This window comes from Mesocricetus auratus, unplaced genomic scaffold (assembly GCF_017639785.1).
Source record: "Mesocricetus auratus isolate SY011 unplaced genomic scaffold, BCM_Maur_2.0 Super-Scaffold_100011, whole genome shotgun sequence".
Classification (NCBI taxonomy): Eukaryota; Metazoa; Chordata; class Mammalia; order Rodentia; family Cricetidae; genus Mesocricetus; species Mesocricetus auratus.
Window position 1 is genome coordinate 62,747,338 of NW_024429195.1, and position 23,654 is coordinate 62,770,991.

The 23,654-nt window shown below is 36.9% G+C and overlaps 1 protein-coding gene and 1 long non-coding RNA gene across 17 annotated transcripts in view; one reads left to right on the forward strand and one right to left on the reverse strand.

The window, feature by feature from the left end:
* Positions 1-23,654, reverse strand: part of Ppfia2 (PTPRF interacting protein alpha 2) — a 451,568-nt gene that overhangs the window by 306,949 nt on the left and 120,965 nt on the right. The window lies entirely within an intron of this gene.
* Positions 13,926-16,310, forward strand: LOC121143291. The gene is made up of 3 exons (XR_005880496.1): positions 13,926-14,241; positions 14,679-14,767; positions 15,951-16,310. It is a non-coding gene; the product is annotated as an uncharacterized LOC121143291 (long non-coding RNA).

The window sequence follows — 23,654 nt, forward strand, 5'->3', positions numbered from 1 at the left end:
CATAAAACTATAGGATAACAAATATTTTTGTCAGCAAGCATTCAATTATAAGTCCTACCAGATGGAGTGTAAGTTGGGGTCCAGATGGACACTGCATCTGAGTTATTCCATTTGGACTATGATAGTTTAGTAAGCTATTGCTAGATAAGTATTTGTCTCTCCTTTGCCTCTGAGATATTTATCAATTTATAGATCTAACAGTGTATATGTTTATGCTTATATCACAGTTAAAAAATAAGCAACAAAAATGACCTTATTTGGAAACTAACTGTCCTGAATATCCCTCTTTTGGTCATCTACTAGCCAAAATCACATTGCCTGCACTCCACATGAAGGAGTCACTCATTTACTAATTTCTCTACCAAATAATTATTGAGGAGCTACCAAATACACAACAGCTATAGCTAAAATAGAAGTAAATAAGGAATAAGGACATAGACTATTCATTATTAGCATGATAATTAGAAATGTCCTCCAACATGTATGCTCAATATTAGGAGTAAACTCTGTGATTAGAAGGTCCCAAGAGATAGACATCTCTGTCACATAGAGACTTTCTCGAATTTTATTGTGTGTTCTCTATAATCCATAGGACTCATGAAGATTTGTATTAAGGGGAAAAATAAATGTTATAGTATAGTGAAATAAAAATAAACAACTTTATCTTCTTAGTGGTACAAATATTGCATGTCGAATCAGTTCACATTTTAAAGTCTTGTTTGTCATATAATCTCTTAGGTGCATAAGTGTGTGTGTGTGTATGTGTGTGTGTGTGTCTATGTGTGTCTGTGTGTGTATGTGTGTGTATGTTAGTGTGCCCTTGTCTGTACATGTATACACACAGATGCACATCTATGCCTTCAGGAAGAAATTAGAAAGTTCTTAAATGCCATCTTCCTTTTTCTCATATTTTATTTCTTATGTTTTATTTCCTGAGTCATATATTCACATATTTGATGTATTTCCATGCTCATGAATACATTCATGCTTAAATTGTAAAAATAACGTATAAAAAAGAATATTAAAAATTTTGTTCAGTGTGATTTCTTTGGTCTACTTCTATTTTACAGAAAATATTTTTTCATATGGTATATTCTCACCATGGTTTCTCTCTCTGTATCTCATCCCATATCTTCCTTACTAATCCAACTCCAAGTCTTTTGTCTCTCTCTCTCTTTAGAAAAGAAAAAAATCAAACATTCTAGAACCGAACAAACCAGTCAAACAGAGAAAAAAGCAGTTGAAACATACGCATGTGCCCACACACACATTCACACAAACCCTAAAATTGGAAACCATAATAGATAAGCACAACGATAAGTAGGAGAAAGATTGCCAAATAAATTACCAAAAAGTACCAAGTATTATGAAACAAAGCATTTCCAAAAATTTTGTGGAATATTACTTTATTTAGACAAAGATGTGTTATATGAATTTGTTTAATGACATAAAGATACATTGTCTTGCCTACCTAAAGCACCTGATAGGTCTAATAAAAAGCTGAATGACCAAAAATGTCTCACTTCTTCACTTGGTAAGTTTATATTTCCACATCAATCACTGAATATGCTCAGCATCCTCTTCACAGAAATTATTGCATTGAGGTACAACACTCTGTGAAGCTTTTTATAAGTGCAAATGTTGTTTCTAGATAAAGTTTGTAATGTAACATGGCGCATCAGTGTTAAAAAGTTATGGATCCCGTGGAATTTTGCATGTGCCAGTAAGATCAACACTCTGTATGTGGCATAGAGCTTGTATACAATCAGCATTTGGGAAATGTTCAAAAAGATTTCTCTTATTTTTTTACCCTTAATTGCATTTAAAATAAACTCTCTTATTTAACTCATTCAACAGTCCTAATGATTAAAACACATTTACCTTCAGATTCTTATAGCCATTAGATATTACATCTGGCATGTAAAATTTGGGTAAATACAGTCTTTGGTACGGAATAGGCAAGATTTTGGTAAATTAATGAAGACAAGAATAATTAAATACAGTCTAAATATCAGTCCTTATTTTAATGACAGAATGCATTAGTTCCAAATTTCTTTAAGATATTTAATAGGTTATGTTAAGTATAAAGAGGCAACCATTTGCTAATCTATACGCATCAAATTCTCTACTTGTCCATTTGTATAATTCATTTCTTGGCACAACCACAAAGCACTGGAGAATGTCTCACTGAATAAGAGAAACGTGTGTCCTGTCAAGGGCAGAGATTCTTGTTCTCTATATGTGAAACACTTCATTTGTTCCGTCTTGTAAGAGATGTAAATGACGAGAGGAAGCAAAGAACAAAACAGTCGTCACATCCATGTTGTGGTTGGTATGAAATAGTAAGTCTTTGTTCATAAAAACAGCCACCAAAGTGGGTGGAAGAAGATGAACATCCTATTTAGCATCTCACGCACAGGAAGGATCAGAATATTATGGGAGCAAAGGCTGTCTTAGCACAACTGTGAGCAAAACTAATGCCGTTTTTGTGCCACTTTATTATTCTTCAGGATCTCTACAGACATAGTTGCCATAGTAACAACTACATTATTTCCTTTTTAATTGTATGCTTCCCAAAAATTTTGTTCAGAAGATAAAGCCAATCACTATCATGGTCTATTTCAGATTAAGAATAATGACAATAAACCAATAGCTGCATTTATCAAAGGACAATGTATGCTCTTGTGTTGACCTCAAAGAAATCTTCATGAAGAAACATTTCTTCCTTTCTAGTGTATATGAAAGTTGTTTGATTGTAATTATGAAACTTATTTAGGACCACAAAGATGTAAGGTTGTAAAGCTTTATCATTTGAAACACTATATGATTACAAAGTATCCTGTAAATTAAAATAGGTTCTTGGCAGTACTTTTCTGAGAAAAAATTTGGATTTGATTCATAATACAATAAATATGAGTAAATTATTCATTAACTAATGTATATCATATATAAAATAATTACTAAATGTCATTGTATCTGATTAAATACTTACTTTCATTTTAAGGAATTAGTTGGATTTCTTATTTTCATTTTTAGGAATTAGTCAGATTTTCTTAACTCATTAGATTTAGATTGTTATGAAATAGAGGAAGAACAAGAGACTTTTGTCCTTAGTAGAGATTCACATTTTCACATTAAGCTGTGGAAGGATAAAATAAAACTGTACTCATATGAGGCAAGGGATGTTTTAAGAAAGTAGGTTTGATTAAATCTCAGTGCTCTGTTTTCTAATGCTGTATTTGAGGTTACTATTACTCAGCAAATAATAATGTCACAGAGGTGCATGAATATATAAGTCTGAAACCACAATTGAACACAACTTGAAAACAAGAGATTGGAATGAGATAATTAAGGAAGTGGATTCTCATAGACAAGATATTCTGAAAGTGAAGCCATGAAGAATAAAGCAGCAATTAATGTCATGGAAGAAAACAAGGAGACATACATGTACTGAAAGTCCTGCCAATCAAGTAGAGAGTGGTACTTCAAAGAGTAACAAGTGCTCCCGAGAGGGCAGATGATGTGGGGACTGAAAAATAGCAACAGGCTATCAAAATATATAGGTTACTGTGGAGTATCAACACAGAGAAAATGAAACTGATTGACACTAATATAAAAGTACATATGAAGAACAAACTGGAAGTCATAAGTATAAAGCCTTTAATTTTTGAGTATCTATACATATGGGGGGATTGTATAAATGTGAGCATGTGTGTGTGTGTGCAGTTGGATGTGCATGTGTGCGCTGGATGAGAAAGATTTGGCATCAGGTGCCTTTTTTGATTACACTCCACCTTAGGAGACAAGGAATCTTCCCTAAGCACAGAGCTTGCCAGCTTGGCTTCTTTAGCTGTTCAGCTTGCTCTGGGTATACTTATATTCTCAAGGCATGGGTATGCCTGTGACCACTCTGCCTACCCAGAATTTACACAGGTGCTAGGGATCCAAGCTCAATTCCCCACACTTTCAATGGCAAGTGCTTTAACTTGTGGGTTAAGTCCCCAGCCACACAAAACCTTTCTGTAGCACAAGTGATAAAAAGAAGTCAATAAATGAAGGGTTTGTTAATAATGAAAACAGGGAGAGAAATAGCATGTTCGTGTGGAAAGAGAAACCTCTAAGAGAAGGTGAAGAAATTGACTACAGAGGATGCAAGGCATGAATGTCCAGAGTAAGATCACTAAGACGCAGAGAGAAGGAACTGAGGGTAGAGATACCAGCTTTAGAGAAGAGATAAAACTCCCTGTGTAATAGATGGAAAACCATAGCATGGGGCTCAGTATCCCTCATTAGTAGTGTCTGTGAAATTTGTATACATTCTCTGGAACTAAGAAGTAAGGATATCACCTATGTAAGATTGAGATTGTTTTCCGTTCTTGGGACATAAAATACTTAATTGTAGGCTTACACATTATTTTCCATCCATATCATTGAATTATAAAAACATAACATTTCCTATGTCAAGACATGATCATTGAGAAACAGTGATTTGGCAAACTTTTTTAAAAAAGTTTCTATCGTCTTTATAATGATCTATATCTTTTCTTAATCAAATTAGGTCTTTTTGTATGATACTTCTATGTCGAGGTTATGCTATCATTTTCATGTTGTTAATGAAACTTGGCAAGTATATTAAGTTCCAATAACTAAAAAAGGAAAAGTTGAAGTACCAATTAGAAGACAGTGGCCTCAACACAACTTCAGTGTACCTGTTGACACAAAATTATTTTAAAAATGTATCAAATCACAAACTCTGCACTGGAAATATAGGCTCATGAAAGACTGTAATCAAGTCTCAGTTCAGCTTTCTTAATGAGAGGTTGTGAGACAAGAAATTAAGACTCTTCTATGATATGAAAACTTATAAGGCTATATAATGTATTCAAATTATCTTCCTTGTACTTGGCATTCACAACATGTAAATAAATGAAGCAAACAAATACTAACATTTCATAACTAATGTAAAAAATCTTATTTTAAATGCTCCCCTCTAATGTCTACAGAGCTCGTAATCAGGAACATAATTACTGTGTTTTGGACAGCATTGGAGGTCCTAGTCACACAAACACATATTAATATTTACATTGGAGGTCCTTCTGACAAAAATACATAATATTTATTGCACTGATTAGGTGCAAAGAATTGTATTATTATTATACTATTATTAAATAACTAACTCAGGGTAATCATTAAGAATACTGACACTCATGTCAAACATTGTCAAGACTATGATCCTTTCATTTTACTTTCTAAATGAACAAAACATTGACTTAGCTTCCCCAAGCTCAAGTTTTCTTCCTTTAAGAGTTGTTTGTATAAGTTTACTCACCTGAATCCTGTTGTGAAAACTAAGTGAAATGATGCTTATAAAGCATTGAATGTAATTATCATATCCCTGGTTACTCGGAATGAAAGCTTTTGACTTTTTAAGTTTCTTTTCCTGATTAAATTGTGTTGGATATGTGCATTTTCACAATGACATTTCAATTGCCCAAGATTCTCTTTTCACTTGCATTTATGATCCAGTTCTGTGTCCACTTCAGATGGTCCAAAAAGCCAATGTGAGGAACCATCATTTTCCCAGCAATACTGTGTTAGCTGTGGCTCTACTTAAGGTGTGTGGTGGTCTATTATTAGTTACTTCAAATTTCTGTCCCTCATCTTGGGGAGCCTTGCCAATTTCTCTTATTTTTTAGTTTGCTCAAACTTGTCACCTAGGATTTTGTGTACCTGTAAACCAAATTGTTCTATTTCCATACTCACTACTCTCCAATAATACACTATAACAAAATTGGATAAAATTCAATATCCCCCTCATAACAATTTATACTCCTTTTGCTTGAGCCTTTCCTGGCCAGAACCATCTTCACACTCCCAGAGTCTAACTCCAGGCATGCATCTTGCACAGTGGCATTGCTGGTAAATTCCCTAGAACCTTGCCTACCAATTATGTCTCCACACTCCTAAGCCAAGTTCTCATTACATAGCTCCAGCGAGGGTCTTCCTGGTGACTTCTTCTAAACTCGAGTCTATCCTCCCAATCTCCACACTCTTAGTCCAGACACACAGCATGTGTACCAGTTTACTTAGAGAATACACCCAGAACCAAGCCCACACGTCTTTCTCTACACAGCCAGGCTTAGTTCTTGTTGTTCAGCCCCTCTACTGGCCCCGCCTGAGGGAGGCTAGCTAGAATCTTACATCAGACACACAACCAATGAAAATCCTTCACATACCAAAGTAACATCACAAAAATACAATGTTTGAATGGCCAAGATAGTACTAGAATGGCCTAGAGTACCAAAATGCACTAGTATTCTAGGAATAATTTCTGAAAATATTATCTAAATGAAAACCAACTATAGAATTTAAAAGAGCAAAATAAACTTCACCAAAGATCCCATGGGTAAAGAAGATGTGAAGAGCAACAACATTGAACATCTTGACAATGAAATCAAAATCCTGAGTGATGTCCAAGAGAACACAAACACATGGCTAAATAACATGATGAAGGTAATGTATAATCTGAAACCCTAATTCAATAAAGAAATTGGAATGCTGAAATAAACTTGGGCTTCCATGAAGATGAAATCAAAAGGAAAAAGACAAAAATTTAAAAAATAAGTCAATTAGAAAAATCAGAGAAAGCTTAACAAGTTAAAAAGATCAAGGAGAAGATAGAACATTAGAACTTAGAGACAAAAGTTGAAAGACTGGCCCTCTCAAGCAGAAACTAAAAAGAAATGTTAAAACACACAGCGTGACTATGCAGAAGCATTGATACACCATGAAAAGAAGTATTTTAATTACAAGGCTTAGAAGAAGAATCCCAGGTCAATGATCTATATCTTATCTTCAACAGGTTCACAGAAGGGAACTTCTTTAAAATTAAGAAAAGACATACTCATATAAGTACAAGAAACACATAGAGCACCAAGTAGACAGAAACAGTAAAGAAAATCCCCATATATAGTTAAAATTCAACACAAAGAAAGGTTAATGAACACTTTCAAAATCACACTCATAGATTTCATATTGACAGTAGATGATTAAGTCAATTCTATAGTGGTAGAAGATTAAAAATCCAATGACCAATTAATGCATATGGTGGCTTAGTTAGTCTTAACTCTGAAAGTGAGGAGACATAACTGGACTCTGAAAATACTTGAGAGATTTGAATGAGAAGGAAATAAGAATAAAGAATAACTCCAGGAAAAGTCCTAATCAAATGAAAGGATAAAGCTGCCCTAAGTAGATCATGGGTGTGTCACCTTTAGAGGAAAATCCCAGTTTAACTTTTGCATGTCAACTTTAAGATATCAATAACACAGTTCTACTTATGAACTATAATTGTGTAGAGTCTCCCACACTTAGCATTATTTAGTTGTGTGTAGTTTTTGCATAAGGCCTTGTGGTCTTTGCCCCATCCATTTTGGCAAGTCTATTGGTGTCACCCATTTCCAGCTCATATTTAGGCAGTTATTTTGGTTAGACTTTATAAATGTGCCTTCTGACATTACTAGGAGACAAGTAAGGTATCCTCCAAAATCTATGACTTGAGTGGCCATTGGTTAGGTTTCCAGTACAGAGTGTGAGTTACCTCTTGTTGTGTGGGTTTTAAGAGCAGGTAGAGCAGTTGGTTACCTTTATGTGTGCTTCTACTGCAGCCTTAGAATTATGGTGTCATGTTGCTCATTGCTGTGGTTCGTAGGACTCATAGCTGGGAAAGACTGAGGGTGCTTTCCTCTTTTGGAAGTTTTATATTGGCTTCTGGTATCTTGAAAGTCAGTACTTAGGAGAGGCAGTTTTCAAGTTGGGGTAAATGTATTTTTATTTAAATAAAGGGGGAAAGTTAGAGCATAAAATTGGAACATTTTGATAAAAGCAAAATAAGTACACAGTGATGTTTACCCATCCCCCAAAAGAAACAAAACTATAAAAAACAAAAAAGCACTATGAAACAAAAATGATACACATTTAAACGTTCTTTTTTTAAGAAAGAAAAGCAAAATACTATCCTTTTTCATAACACTCATGAAGTAGTAGTTTCAACCAAAGGCAGATGTAATAATGAACTTAAGATTGCACCCACTCTCTGTTTTAATCAAATAGGAAGTTATTATCCTTGCAGACAACAGTTAAGTAGAAGTGTGAACGGAAAACCTCTTTTGCAGGGTCCCTTAAGAGAAATCCTGCAGCTTATTTAAAGAAGTGAGAGCTTCACAGGACATTCAGAACAGCAAAAAATAGGGATGTTAAAAATGTATGGAACAGACTTAAAACACTGGACAAAAAGAAATAAGGGCCATGATAAATACAAACTGTTAATAATAGATGTCCATTAAAATAGTGGGTATCTGAGGCATTTTAAGTGACCCAAAGTGGTGTATCTTTGACCTCATACATCTGTTACATAGGATCAGGTCATTAGATTTTATCTTTCAGACTAAAAGATGTATTGCCAGTTTATAACTATAAAATAGTCAAATGGTGTCCTGAAGATAACATGAATGTGTCTTGCAGTGAAAGGATTGAACTACAACCTGTTTTTAGGATGTGCTTGTCATAGAGCCAGAGTTGTGTCCTATAGGTGCACACCAAAGATGTAAATATAAATAAGTCACTGAAAATCCTCTTACTAAATAAAATTCTTTGAAAACAGAACCCTGAAATTGAGAAGAATGAACTCAATGTTCCTCCTGTGGAGTCCCTCTATATAGAAGCATTTTGTCTGCTCATTATTGAAGCATCATTCCTTCTGGGACTTCCCCACAGAGAATAACAACTGAATGCAATATTTAGTGACTAAATGAACTACTTAGTAGATACAAACCAGAGAGCATCAACACAGAATGTTTTTGAAATGCCCACTTTAAACAAGCTATTAGCCTGGCTGAATTACAGGCTTGCATGGAAAGGAGACATGAAATATATATTTACTTTCTAAGAAAAAGCATTAGTTATTCTCCAATTATAGATATCACACTATAGTTTCACTGTAGTTTCAGTGAAAATAGAAACAATGAATATGGTAATCAGAACTAAAAGAATTGATTTTTTTATTTCAGCTGGATATGTTCAACAACAGCAGACACACCAAAATTGACAGGAAAAGATCATGAGGCCTGAACCTTACATGAATAATTGATTTCTTAAGATAAAATTTCACCCAGACAATAACCATCAGTACTTAGGGAAGCTCACAACCTTAAATGTGATGAGGCCATGTTTGAGTTTTCTGTTCAAAAGAAAGCAGGACAAAGCAGGTTGAAAGAATATGAGCAGTAAAAATGAGAAAGTGATGTTCACTCCTCTCCATAAGAGACATGGATACTCAATACTGAGTCCCACATGCACCTTGTAAGTGAGTGGAGATCAAAAACCAACATGGGTATCATGTCAAGAACAACTATCACCTATTTTAAGAGAGTGTTCCTCATTGGGTTGTGGTTTACCAATTAGCTGGAGTAGTTAGACAAGAGATCCTCCTGTCTCTGCCTTTCCAACACTGAAATTAAAACACACCATCAGTCTTGGTACCGTGGTGTGTGTGTGTGTGTGTGTTTGTTGTATGTGTAATTTGAGTGTGTATGGTGTGTGTGTTGAGTGTGTGTTGTGCATGCGAGAGTTGGCAAAATATTCAATAATAATGGGATAATACGCTCCTGGGTCATTCTGCTTTTAATTTTGGTAAAATCTATATTAGAAATATTTGTGTAGCTATGCCTCCATACATTATCAGTACTCTTCAGGAAATCAGTAATGACTTGTGGATGAGTTCCTGGTTCAACTTCTGTATCTCTAAATCGAGGCTACCAGCTTCATAGGAAAAACATCTATAGTTGTGAATGTATGTTTATGAATAACAAGTTAAGCATTAAAATAATGTGCATGGGTTATCAAATGATGAGGTCAGATTTGTCCTGTTCTTAGAAGCATAAACTCTGGAATATTGAAAATGTAATGTTTATTAGTTCCAAAACAGTTTTACTCAGATATTTAAAAACACCTCACCTTAAAGAATATAGGGCATACAGAATATTTTAAACAGGAATTGTTATGTGTTAGCTAGGGATACCTTGTTTTAAAAGCAGAAACCCTATTTTGAATAGAAAAATAGAAAAGTGTTAACTGCATCATTTTCCACCTAAGAAGTGGTGAATGTAAGACTGTGATATTTGGATTTTAAAAAAAGCAAATTTTACTCAGTATATTTATCGTCTATAAACAAGAAAACAATGATTTGGATACTACTCAAGTATCTGTAAAACCTTCCCACAAAGATTCATTACTTTTATTACTATATTTTGTTTGTTAGGCATCATATCAAAGCTGTTTTTGCACGAGAACTATCATGTGTGCTGCCTGGTTACCACAATCTGTCTTTCACTTGCTGAGGGAAATTATTCAGTGTGAAACTGTGAACAGGAAGGTGCAGGTGCGATGGAAAACCAGGCAGGTGGCTGGAAGAAAGGTATTCATGTCTACAAGCTCTGAATGTCAAAACTCATCCTCCACGCAGCAGCTGATGACAGTGTGTGTGGGGGGGGCGAGCGCACGCACGCGTGTGTATATGTGTGTGTGTATGTCCTCCATGCAGCAGCTGATGACAGTGGGGGGGAAGGGGGGCGAGCGCGCGCATGCGTGTATGTGTGTGTGTGTGTGTGTGTGTGTGTGTGTGTGTGTGTGTGTAATACAGGTGCTTTCTTTACATTTTTCATATGCTAATGTACAAACCCAGAAAAGCAGACAGCGGCTACATGCCTATTAATTACTGTTAGTTTTATTCCTTAAGGATTATTTTCTCATGCTCCATGTCAGGCCAATACTATATTCTGTGGACTATGTTAGCAATTACCCTATGACAATGGTGTGTATAAAAGATGAATTTATGATAGATCAAAGACACAATGATGATTAAACACTCTCCTCACCATCTCCCCATCCCAACCCCCATCCATTCCTCAGAAGCTCCCCATGAGGAAATCATTAAAGCTTGTCACAACATTTGGAGCAGGACCAAGGCACTCCTCCTTGTATTTAGGCTGAGCGAGTTACACCTCCATAGGGAATGGGCTCCAAAAAAACCAGTTCATGCACTAGGGATAAATATCGGTTCTACTGCCAGTGGCCCCACAGACTACCCAAGCCCCCCAGGTGACACCCACATTCAGGGGGCCTAGATTGGTCTTATGCAGGTTCCCCAGCTGTTAGTCTGGAGTCAGTGAGCTCCCACTTGCTCAGGTCAGCTGTTTCTGTGGGTTTCCTCAACAAGGTCTTGACTCTTTTGCTCATATTATCATTTACCCCTCTCTACAGTTGGACTCCATGTTGTTTCAATGAAAATTTATGAAAGTATGAGAAACATTTTGTCTATCACTGAAATAAAACAAAATTGATTCATTTAAAACAATATGTTATTTGTGAGTACATTTACACAAATACAGTATTTATATGGATGTAAATATATGACCATGTAAATCATGATGACCACAGGAGTATCTAGAACATCTGCTTATGAAAATTGTAAAAAAATTCTATAGAGAGGAATATGTCAGCACATGATCTAAGTCAAACCCATCAGTCTTGAAAACTATTTTCTAAGGCCATGTAAATATATCCAATTTGCATGTGCCCGTCTTAAGTACTTGGAAAGAGATATGAATGAGAAACTTAAAACATATATAACTAACTTGACGCAGGAAAACTGAACTCAAAAACATCACGCTTAACTTCGGACACAGTGTTCTGAATCATTCAACGTTTAACTGTCCTTGGATAGCACACCAGGAGACAAGAAAACTCAGCGTGACAGAAAAAGAAAATGAAAGCTATGTGTCAAAACCAAAGAAATCATGTTCTAAATACAGCAGTGGCATCATGAATACATAGGCTCACATACACACATATCACAAGTGTTTAAGAAGTTTGTGGCAGCGGAGGTCATAGAACCCAGTCAAGAACAGGGATCCTGCTACTGTCTTACTAAGTGAATAGATTGTGACCAACAAAGTGACTTCAATATTTAATCCCCATAAGTTTGCATTACTTTCATATTTGGCTAGAGAAACTTCTTTTATCTGTGAGCGATGGCTAATGCAGAGACTCAAAATTGGTCCAAGTACTAAGAATAAGTGACTGTGAACTGCTCACACTTACCACGGACATCCCTAACACCACCTCCAAGATGCAGGGAACATTGTGGAAGGAGGCAAACAAGGCTGTAAGAGCATGAGGAAGAGATGGGGTACTGTGGGATGCATGCTGCTGCCGGTGACCTTCTGAACTATATAAGGTATGCTCTGAATTGGGCCATCAACATTTTATCAACATCATTATTATGCCTGTCCCTCCATGGAGATTTAGAGGCAGCTGATGGTTAATGGTCACTGGGAGATGGGAGAGTAGTGTAGCCATGGGTAATTTATGCATACTCCTCTGGGTAACCGCTACTTGGCTTCCTATAAAAAGCCTAGTTGAACTCATTAGGACAGCCAGACACACAGAGAGAGAGAGAGAGAGAGAGAGAGAGAGAGAGAGAGAGAGAGGAGACAGAGAGGATGGAAGGAGGGAGGGAGAAAGGGAGAAGGGAGGGAGGGAGGCAGGGAGGGGAAGGGATGAAAGAATGAGGAAGGAAGGAAAGAAGGAAGGAAGGAAGGAAGACATGAAAACTGAAATTGAGTCAAACTGGTTGGAAAGAAAAAAAGGAATCAGCAAAGTGACAAATGAACAAGAAAGAGTAAAGGTGAGTGAATAGTCTCAGAACACATATAATCATGAGTTGTCCTGATGACACCCATTATTATATGTTATTACTATATGCTAATAAAAATAAAGTTTTTAGAGAGTATCATAAATTTACCCAGATTTAATTGTCATGGCTGTACCAACCAAAGAGAAGTGTTAATTACATTTGGTTAAAGAACAGGCCACAACATGGATCAGCGTGTTCACACACAGAATGCAGTAGCTGAGCCACACTTTAGCACTGATAGACAGGACTGAAGAATTAGCAGAGAAGAGACTTTTGTTCTTAATTGTTAGTCGTAGTTTCGCAGATACAGATACAAATTTCTTTACCTCCACATGCTAACAAACACTTTCTCTTTTTTTCTGCACTGGGGTTCTCCTCCCTTTAGCTACTTCTCCCCAGCACGTTGCCTTTATGTTGGGCACTGTTCCTGCCTCTGTGGATTCCAAGCATCTTAATGGTTTAGAAGTCTTCAGCAGAAATTTTTCCCAACAGTGCTGTGTAATGTTTAACTCTTATGGCTTTTTGGCTTTTGCAGGGAGCCACCAACCCTAACCCAAATAAATCACAGAAGAAGACTTATTCTTACTTATGAATATCCAGATTTAGGCTGGCTTGTTTCTAGCCAGCTTTTCTTATCTTAAATTAACCCATTTGACTTTTCCTTTATCTTTCTTATGTCTCTATATCTTACTTTCCTTCTTACTCCATGGATGGCTGGGTGGCTGGGAGGCTGGGAGGCTGGGTGGCTGGGTGGCTGGGTGGCTGGGTAGCTGAGTATTTGGGTAGCTGTCCCCTGACATCTTCCTCTCCTTGTTCTCTTGCTGCTCCTGTTTTTCCTCCCTGCCTTCCAGTCCTGCCTATCCTTGCTCCTGCCTTGCTGTTGACCTTTCGACACATTATTAGGACCACCAGGTGTTTAAGACAGGCACAGTAACACAGCTTTATAGAGTTAAACAAACGCAACATAAACAAAGGTCACACACCTGAAAATAATAGTCTACCATACGACAATACATGAATATATTCAAACACTCAACACAAAGCAAAAATAAAGAACATAGTATATATACTTACCTAACTTGAAATAGGACAGCATGGGTTGGGTCCTCCTCTGCTACTTTGTGTGTTTGTCCCTAACAGTCAAATTTAAAAGTTGCAGTTGTAACTTGAAACTTCTTTTAAACTGATTCTGTCTTTTAAGCTGGAGATCTGGCTTTAGACTTTACCCATACATTGACTACAACGAATGATAGCTATATAAACATTTAATAAAGTCAGACTGAAGGACAAAAAAAAGTAGCAGTTGTAATACTGTTAACTAGAATAGAAATGCACCTGAAAGGACCTTTTACTATTGCTTTTGTTTTTTGAAACAAGGTTTCTTGTAGCTCAGGCTACCCTCAAAGATGATCCGTCTTCTCCCCCCTTCAGAAAACTAGGATTAGTTTCAATACCACACCCAACCTGAGATGGACACAACTGAAAAAGTTGAGTATATCTTTTATACATAGCTAAATAAAAGTATTTCAGTTATATTTGTTAACATTTCTTTCGTTTTCAGTGCATTATTATTAATTTCCTGATTTCTTCTTTTTTAGTTTTTACCCCCTGTAATTGCTTTATGTGACATTCCATAGTTTTTGTGATAAATAGAAGAGAGAGAGAGAGAGAGAGAGAGAGAGAGAGAGAGAGAGAGAGAGAGAGAGAGAGAGAAGCCGTTTCCAAAAAGCAATCACTGTCATATTTATTTTAAAAGTCCAGGGTCTGTCCTTGCCACATCAATAGCAAAACCCAGTTTATTGAGCCAGATAAATAGAACTGCTGTTTGTTATTTCTATCTGTTCCATATGTCTTTAGTAATCAGCTCATGCTATCATTTACCACAAGTTTGCTTATTTACTTTACACACCCTTCTTAATTATAGGAACATTAAACAAGATAGGAGACTCCAAGTTAAAGTGCCAAAAAAGATGTCAAAGCTAACAAAGAATTCTCTCAGGAGTGAAAAAGAAGGTATTTCCCATATCTGGGTGTCATGCATCAAAGGGCTACTTTATGTTAATGCAGACCCTGTCACCTTATAAAAATCTCAAAGCATGAAGTCATTTTTATAATACTAATGCTATATTTATAATTAAAATATATTTATGTTTATAAAGTGTTTGACCCAAAATATTGCACTCAAATTAAAATGTACAATGCCACATTCTGATTATTAAATTCTGTAATAAAATAAAGAACATGTTGAGAAATTAGATTATCTTTTCTGTGTGTCTGTGTCTCTCTTCATCTCAATCTCATACACGCAATCTCCTCTCTCTCTCTCTCTCTCTCTCTCTCTCTCTCTCTCCTCTCTCCTCTCTGTATTCGTGCATTCGTGCGTGTTTTGAGTCATGCTGTCTTATATCTGGATGGCCTGGAAAGCACTGGAAACAATAATGAAATTAATAAAAGTGTAATTTGGAGCTGAACATAATGTTCTTGGCAAGACTAACAGATGTTATCATGAAGGACACCTGCTTTCCAAAATTCAATTAGAGGACTCTGCTACATCATTTCCCTAAGAGCAAAAATTAGGTGCATTTTCTGTGATGTACAATATTTGCTGATTGTTAAGGTGGGAGAGTAGGGATGAAGAGATTTTTGAAGTATTCGGTGTAAATCATTCTCTAGCCTGTAAATACTTTCTGTCCTCGTTGATGTAAAACATAGTTATTTTATGATCTATTACTATGCACACTGGGAGACACACAAGCACATAAACAGTCTGCTCTTTCCTATCAAAAATGTTTCAATCCATAATGGATCCTCTCTTTATGCCTTAGTTTTGAGATGTGTTTGAAAGTAGGTAATGGTATTCTAAGAGTGAGGGAATTTAGGATATATGGGCGGGGATAGAAAGCAAAGCTTTCTCAAAAGACTGCTTCCTTTGTCCAAAGAAGACAGTGCTGAGAAAACCTGCCCTGGAACAAAACACCAGGCATCCCGGACATCCCATAGGGAGAACCTGAGGACCCAGGGGTCTTATAGAATGCTTAACCCAGAGCCCCACCCCCACTCACTACTGGCTCCCCATTCAGCATCGCCCCTCCCACCTCAGAATGAAGGCATCAGACTAACAAAGGTGGTTTTTCGTTTTTATTTTGTTTTGCTTCCTTTTTCTCTTTGCATACTTCTGTCTTTTGTCTTTCTCAAGTTTCAGTCTGTCTTCCCTGAAAACGTCGTTGCCTCTCCCATGGAACAAACGGGCGAACACGAGAATCTTCCTGACCAGTGGTCTCTAAAGGCTGAACAAAATCCATGGCAATTGTTAAAAACGAGAGTTACTTTGATCACTTTAAGGACAGTTGTTCTCACAGAACAATACTGGAAGCACGCTGTTATTGTTATCCAAGAGAGCATAGTTAGAAACATCTAATCGAACGTCAGTTTCATGTATACATCGGCTTTGTCTATTGCTGGCTGTCAAGCAATACTACAACCCACAAGAGTATGTAGAGTTTAATTTCTTTCTGTGAATTTTCTTGCTTTGAATTACACATTAAATTATGGTCAATTGAAACAACGCTTCTTTATTTGTCCTAGAAGAGATACAGTGATATTATAGGTTGATAAGCATTGCTAAATTTGTATCAAAGTTGTCTTCACAATACCTGTACACGCCCGTTTCTTAAATTTAAAATGTTTTCATCGGTTGCCCTCTTGTGGCCACATATGATACTACTACAGAAAAGAAAATCCAGTACCAAATACCGTTAAGTACTTGAAAGCAGCCATTGTCCATACAAAGAACATACACACTGAGCAGGTTGTATTTAGAAATATATATGTATATAACGCATGCATATATGTATGCAAAACAATTAATTAAGAAAGAGACTATGACATTGAAAGAGAGCAAGGAGGAATATATTATGGAGGGGATGAGAAAGAGGAAATATATAACTATACTGTAGTCTCAAAAAATAAGCATTTTTAAGAAGCAGTGTTCCATGGCATTATTTTATTTTTCTTAATCATAAGCTATGTGGATTAGTTTTATTAAAACTAAACTTTATAGTATATCAAGGTGAAATTTATATTTATTTGAAACACAAGAAAAATCATGATACTTTAAAATTTGGTACATGCTACTATAAATTTATTCAATAACTGTAATAGTAAATGGGGGAGAGTTGCTAGAATTATTAGCTCTGAATAGGTAACATTTATGAGCACAGAGAGTTAGAATAATTCATTGAATTTACAAATTAAAATTAAAAAGTTTTCCTACTGATCTAGGACAATATAAAAGAAGAACTAAAGTTAGTGTGTAAAATTAGTGGGTAAATATATTTTAATTACCTATTATACCTAATCAACTGGGCATTTGTTCTTTTCTCAGAAAAAATGAAATTCAACTTCATATGTTATTTGTGTGTGTGTGTGTGTGTGTGTGTGTGTGTGTGTGTATACAGACCTCAGCGCACATGAAGGTCAAAGGACAAATTCCAGGAGTTGGGGGTCACATTCTACTGTGTGTTGCAAGGCTCAAGGACAGGTGGACAGGCATACAGAGAAAGCATCCGGAGCCCTCTCCTAGGATCATGTTTCTATTCCTAATGATGGCATGGTGAACAACACCAGCACACACAGACATGGGAGCTACTGAAAATTAGTTGAATCTGGGCTACCGCTTTCTGTCTCCTCAGTCTTAGAGTCTTCATCTGTAAAGAGAGAGTTTGGGGCCAGTGATCTTGCATGGTAAATACTATGTTTGATGGCCCTTATTAAAACAAGACAGGAGGACAAGTTCCTAGTCCAGTCCTAAACACGGTACCAGGAGGGATGAACAGAAGTGAGGTGAGGCAGCATGTTCTCGGGAGATTTCCTGGACCAGACAGGCTGATGGCATGAGTTTAGCACAGTAAGGCTATCGCCAGGCTTCTGCTCTGAGGAAGAATAAGATGACAAAGCTGTAGTGTTTTCAGCTACTCAGTGCATAGTCATTGTTGCACTTGTAGAAGGGAGCTAATACAATCACACACCACACATGCTTCATTGAGTGCTTGTTCTCAGCTCCAGTCCTGAGTGCATGCATCAGCCTTGCCTGGTCCAGAGGGCAGCTGCTCCTAACCGCAATGTTTGTGTGGCCTCAGAGGTAGGGCACACAGGTTCTGTTCCCTCTGACGTGTACATGCCGAATAGTTCTTCAAAAACAACTGAGGGTTTCCAGTGCCGAGAAGCCCCAACAGTGGAAGATCTCACTATTTTCCTACTTTAGTCCTTTTCTTTAGACCATCATCAGTGAGCCTTTGGGACACCGCCTTGAAAAGTTCAAAACAAAATTTAAAAAAACTTCAAAAGGTTTTATCTCCCTGACTCAGCCAGAGACATCAAAGCAAATTTTCCAACTAGGACTATCTATGCATACATTATAAAAAAGAAGGATGCTGTTTTACATAATTACACAATCCTTTGTTTTAACATTCACAGTGCTCTGCCCTGTCACATTCTTACTATGTCTGTGACTAAGTGGTTGACTTTTTAAGCCCAATTCCTATGACTAGGAAGGAATATGTATTGACTGTTAATATTATACTAGAACACACACTTCCAGTTATGCTGAATATACGTTGTGAATTATATAATTAAATTTATCAGCATTTTCCAGGTTAAAAAGTATTACCTTAACAGCAGGATCATATGCTAATAATAAAATCCCTTTACATGAGTGGCTATGAGGATGATTCTTTCTAAGCCTTATTCCTTGCTTATCCCTCAACAATCTGAGAGTGTGTTCAGATAAAAGAAAAAACATTCCCAGGATCACCCAAAGTTAGAAATTACTAAATAAGCATCCTTAGGGAAAAGGAAAAATTCAAAACATATTTCTTTGTATTAAGAGGCTTTCGTGGTGACTGGCAGAGATCACACTCCTAACCTAACTTGCAACATGTCTGCACAATGAGGCCAAGGTTCATACTGTTATGTACAAACTTATGATAAGGCTGCTTTATAATGGGTCCAAAATATTTAAACAACATAGACCTGTGTCCAAGATCAATACCTCTATTCTCAACATAGTTTAAAAGAATCATTATGACTTGTTATCACTCTAACTTATTTTAGTAAATCTCTGTTGGGGGCCATATGAGGGGATCAACAGGTTGCATGGTAACTCGTGGGATATTGCTGGGTGGTTGGCAAAGCCATGCCTGAGTGAGCCTTAGAAGGCAATATCCCAAAGACTACATGTGTTAAGCACCTCATGTGCTGTTACTGGACATAGTTCTGAGTGTCACCTTCATGTGAACCACATCCCTCCTAGTCTATGGGTGTATGAAAACTCTCAAGGGGTCTTTAGCCCCTCACTGGGAAATGTTCTGGTACTTACAATAATACTGATTGACTTTTTCCAAGAATTGTCGCTGGAGCAGATTAATGATTCAACCACCACCTTTAGAAAGAATTTAGACATATACAATTATTAAGTAAGATTATGTTAAGGTGGTTTTGTTAATGGTTTGAGGCAGAAAATCTTTTTTTCTCAGTGTCCTTTTTTTATTTTATTTTATTTTCCAGTTAAAATTTAGATAAGAAACAAGGGTGCTTCACAAGTCAGTTCCAGGTCCCTCTCCCTTTCCCTCCCCTCCTCCCGTGCCCTCCCCCGAACCCCCCCTATTAACCCCTCATTCCCCCAGGGAGGGTGAGGCCCTCCATGGGGGTGTCCATAGTCTGTCATTTCAAGGGCAGGGCCTAGACCCTTCCCCAAGAGTTCAGGGTGAGAGTGCACCTCACATTGTTCTATGGGAGTCCAAAGTCCGTGTGTATACTTAGGATGGGTACTGATCTGCTGCCCAAGGCTCAATAGATTACCTAGGCCTCCTCACTGACACCCAGATCAGGGGGTCTTGATCAGTCCCATGCTGGATTCCCAGGCTGATGCCTGGGATTCAAGAGTTAACCTTTGTCTGGTCAACTGTTTCTGGGGGTTAAACCAGCCCAGTCTTAATCCCTTTGATCATCAGTCCTCCCTCTCTGTTACTGGCTTTCTTGAGTTCAGCTCAGTACTTAACCGAGGGAGTCTGCCTTTTCTTCGATCAGAAAATCTTCAGGAACCACACAAAGTTTAGAAAGACACTTTTAATAGTTGAACAAGGAACTAGTTGAGGGCCAAGAACAGAAACATAGGAACCCTGGCTATTGCTGACTGATATACCTTTCTTGCTAGTGTGAGTAGGCAATCAAATATGATGGTTAACCCCTTGTACCAGTTTCTTCCCTCAGTTTCCCAATATAAAAACCTGTTGGTGAATGGGTATGCAATCCAAACACGGGTAGAGAAAAGAAGTAGTAGATGGAGTCAGGAAGACGCCATGTAGCCCCCAGGAAGGTAGGATGCCCGGGGAATTATCTGGTAAGATACAGCCATGTGAAGACACATGGATTAATAGTTATGAGTTAATAATTAAGAGAAAGCTATCCAGTAAGAAACCTGAGTCTGTGATTAAGCAGATTGTAATTAATGTAAGCCTCTGTGTGTTTATTTGGGACTAAACAGCTGCAGGATTAGGTGGGTTATAAACTTCATCTACAGTCTGGTGGCATACTTCTCATTTTTAGTCTAACAGTGTTGGGGGGAAAAGAGATACGCAACTTTAAGCCAATGTTAGCCAATAGGAAATTGCCTGGAGAGATAGGTAAGAAAACTATGCTATGATTTTGATCTGGGTATCAATGATAAAGAACAGACAGAAAGTGATTTGCATATTGGTTCCTGAAAGCTAGAGAAGCCTTGGCTTGGCAGAGAAGGAGATGCAAGGCAGGGATAGAGCATCCCTGAAATGTTATAAGCACAAATAAATCTCAGCAAATGAAGGATTAGAAGATTTGCATGATTTAAGGGTTGAAAATTTTATAAGTGGATATATGATGAAAATAGAGAAAGAAAAAAGTTATAACTCATCAAGATGATGATTTTTGGTTGTGTTTTGGGGTAGTACTTGGGGATGTTGGGTAATATATAAGACTTTTATATTTTCATTAGGAGTTAAGAGAAATATATTTTTAAATGAAATAATAGAATATTCATCATGGCTCAGTGAGCAAAGGTCTTGTTTATATTATATTATTTATGTTACATAAATAATAACCTGAGTTTTTATTCCCAGCACCCTGAGAAGGCAAAGACAGCAGCATTCCTGAAACTCGCTGGCCAAATAGTCTATGGAAACCTCTGAGCTCCAAGTTTCGGTGCAAGACGGATTCTAAAATTTAGGTGGAAAATGACTGAGAAGGACAGCCTAACTCACCTCCTGTCCTCCACATGCATATACATACATGTAATCTTGCACCTTTACACACAAGACCAGGCATAGATTAACACACATACAAATAGGAGATGTTTTGGCATTTGGCAATGCTTGAAGTGGAAAATCTACTTATTACATACATCTCCTCTGTTAACCTAGTGATTGGAGATCATATAAGGATTTATAACAGAAGTAAAAAGGACACCTTTTCTTCCCCAATACTTGTAACATCAAATATTGCTCCAAATAAAAAATGGTGATTCAATTTAGAATTGTCTATATATATACTTTTACAATGACATATGCTGTTCTTACAGACCTTGGTATCCATGCACTGTTCAACATTTGCATCGTTTTTGTAACAAATTCTGTGCTGAGAGTGTAACTTTAGGCAATAAATTTCCATTCTGCCTTTGAGTGTCCTAGTCCACATGAAGAATTCCATTTTTCATGGAACCAGAATAACTTCTATAAGCTTATTGAATGGAACACAAATGCAATGCACTGAAGATTTCATTTTGTACTATATAAAGCAAATAACTTCATCCAATCTTAGCTTTGCTAATCTACAGAGATGGGACACCTATCAGCAACCTTCTGTTATTCCAATGTTTCCATGTCTTACCTGAGAAAGCTTCATGATCATAATCAGTTTCTTTCCCAAAGGCTTTTGCACTGACCTCTAAACTATAGTCATCTTTATAGCTGTTTTTAGAGGCATTTCTTTAATTATTACAACTGGACAAACCACCTTAGACAAAAATAATAATAGATCTATGCCTGTTGGTGGTGGCACATGCCTTTAATTCTACCACTCCCATGGGAGGCAGAGGTAGACCAAATCTCTGTGAGTTTGAGGCCAGCCTGCTCTACAAAGCAAGATCTAGGACAGCCAGGACTGTTAGACAGAGAAACCCTGTCTTGAAAGACTGAAAATAAATAAATAAAAATTAAAAAGTCAAAAAAAAAACCTGACACTGTAAGACTTGAAAAATCTTTCTACACTTAAGTCAAGGATGTCAGGTATTTTTCACAATGACAAAAGTCTGATTAATCTAATGTAAATTTTTTGTTTCAAACAGTAAGTAATTAGGGAAGTCCCAAATGTAGATCTCTGATATTATTCATAGTTTTAAATCTTTGTTTTTCTTTTCTGTTGTTTCAATTCCAATTCATTTACAATGTTATTCCAAAGGTAATGTTTCCTTGGGAATGTGTTGCATATGTTGTTTTTACCCAATAACAGCATATGAAATCTTTGATCTTCACTATTTCCTCATAGTCATTATCAGGTCCCATGACCCAATCCCTTCCCTCTCAGAATGCAATATATTTTTATTTCTATATTACATAATTGAGACTACCTCATCCCATAAACGGAGCAACTATGAAAATTTTAAATGAAAAAAAAATAAAAATCACCCCCTATATTCTAGCAATACCATTCATCTTCTAAATGTGAGCCACGTTGGGGACCTTTTAGGCTGAAGTTCCTGTGTTTAAAATTATAGACAATAGCATCATTAATCTGATTGAAAAGTAAAAAGAATGGTCACTCACTAACACTAAATTTGTTCTAAGATGACAATACACAGTTATTTACCTAGCAGACACTGTATGAAAAACTCCCATAGGAAAAGGATGATTTTTATTTTTGAATGGATTCACTGGGTTGGGGATTTTGAAAGACTACCATGAGGCTTCACCGGTTTTGTTCAGGGATGTCTGCTGCCTCCACCAGGAACAGGTGAAATGACCTACAGCTGAAGGGTCAAGTCATATGCTTTATTCATGCATGCTGGAATTGCTGGCTGTTGAGCCTCCAGCTGTGCTGACAGCTGGAAAACCAACCATGCCTGACTTGTTCCTGCAGCCTCCTTAAATGCACCTCTTCAAATTTCCTTTCTGAAAAGAGCCAAATAGAAGCTCTGTTGTTGTCTGTGTTGTCAAAATCACTCTCAGACACAAGGCCAGGGAAAATAGACTTCTCTCGGGATTTTAGGAAAGTCTTACTTTAAGAAAAACATGTGAAATAGAAATCACTGTGGCTATTTTTATCAAGCACTATCCACCATACAACACACATGTCCCATGTTTGGTGTTTGGAATGAAGACATCTTTAACAGTTATTCTTGTAGTCTGCATTACCATTAGCTCTCACAGCTACTCAAATCTCTATTTCTTTATCTTCATTCCCGCTTCTTGTAAAGTTTGAACAACATCTGCAGATGCATAGGGTGATGCTTATCTGATCTTCTCTCACAGTGTCAAGACTCTTGGCTCTTCTAGAAGTTAATCCCTATGCTGCTGCCAGTGAATTGCTTTCAACACCAACTTGACTGCATCAGTTGTCAGTGTGAATTAAAGAAGTGTCAGTAAAGACATGGCCTTCATGGTAATATTCAAAACTTCCAGTAAGATTTGGTAAGTCTTCAGACCTGCCCTCCACCTTTCTGTTCTCATGTATCATCTCCTTCTAGACGTTTGCCCTCAAATAACTTGTTGCCTAAAACCATACCCATTGATGTAAGTACCATGTGCCTTCACTTGTGACATTTCCTATCCTAGATGTTACTTCTGTTTATCTATATTAGAAACATTTGACA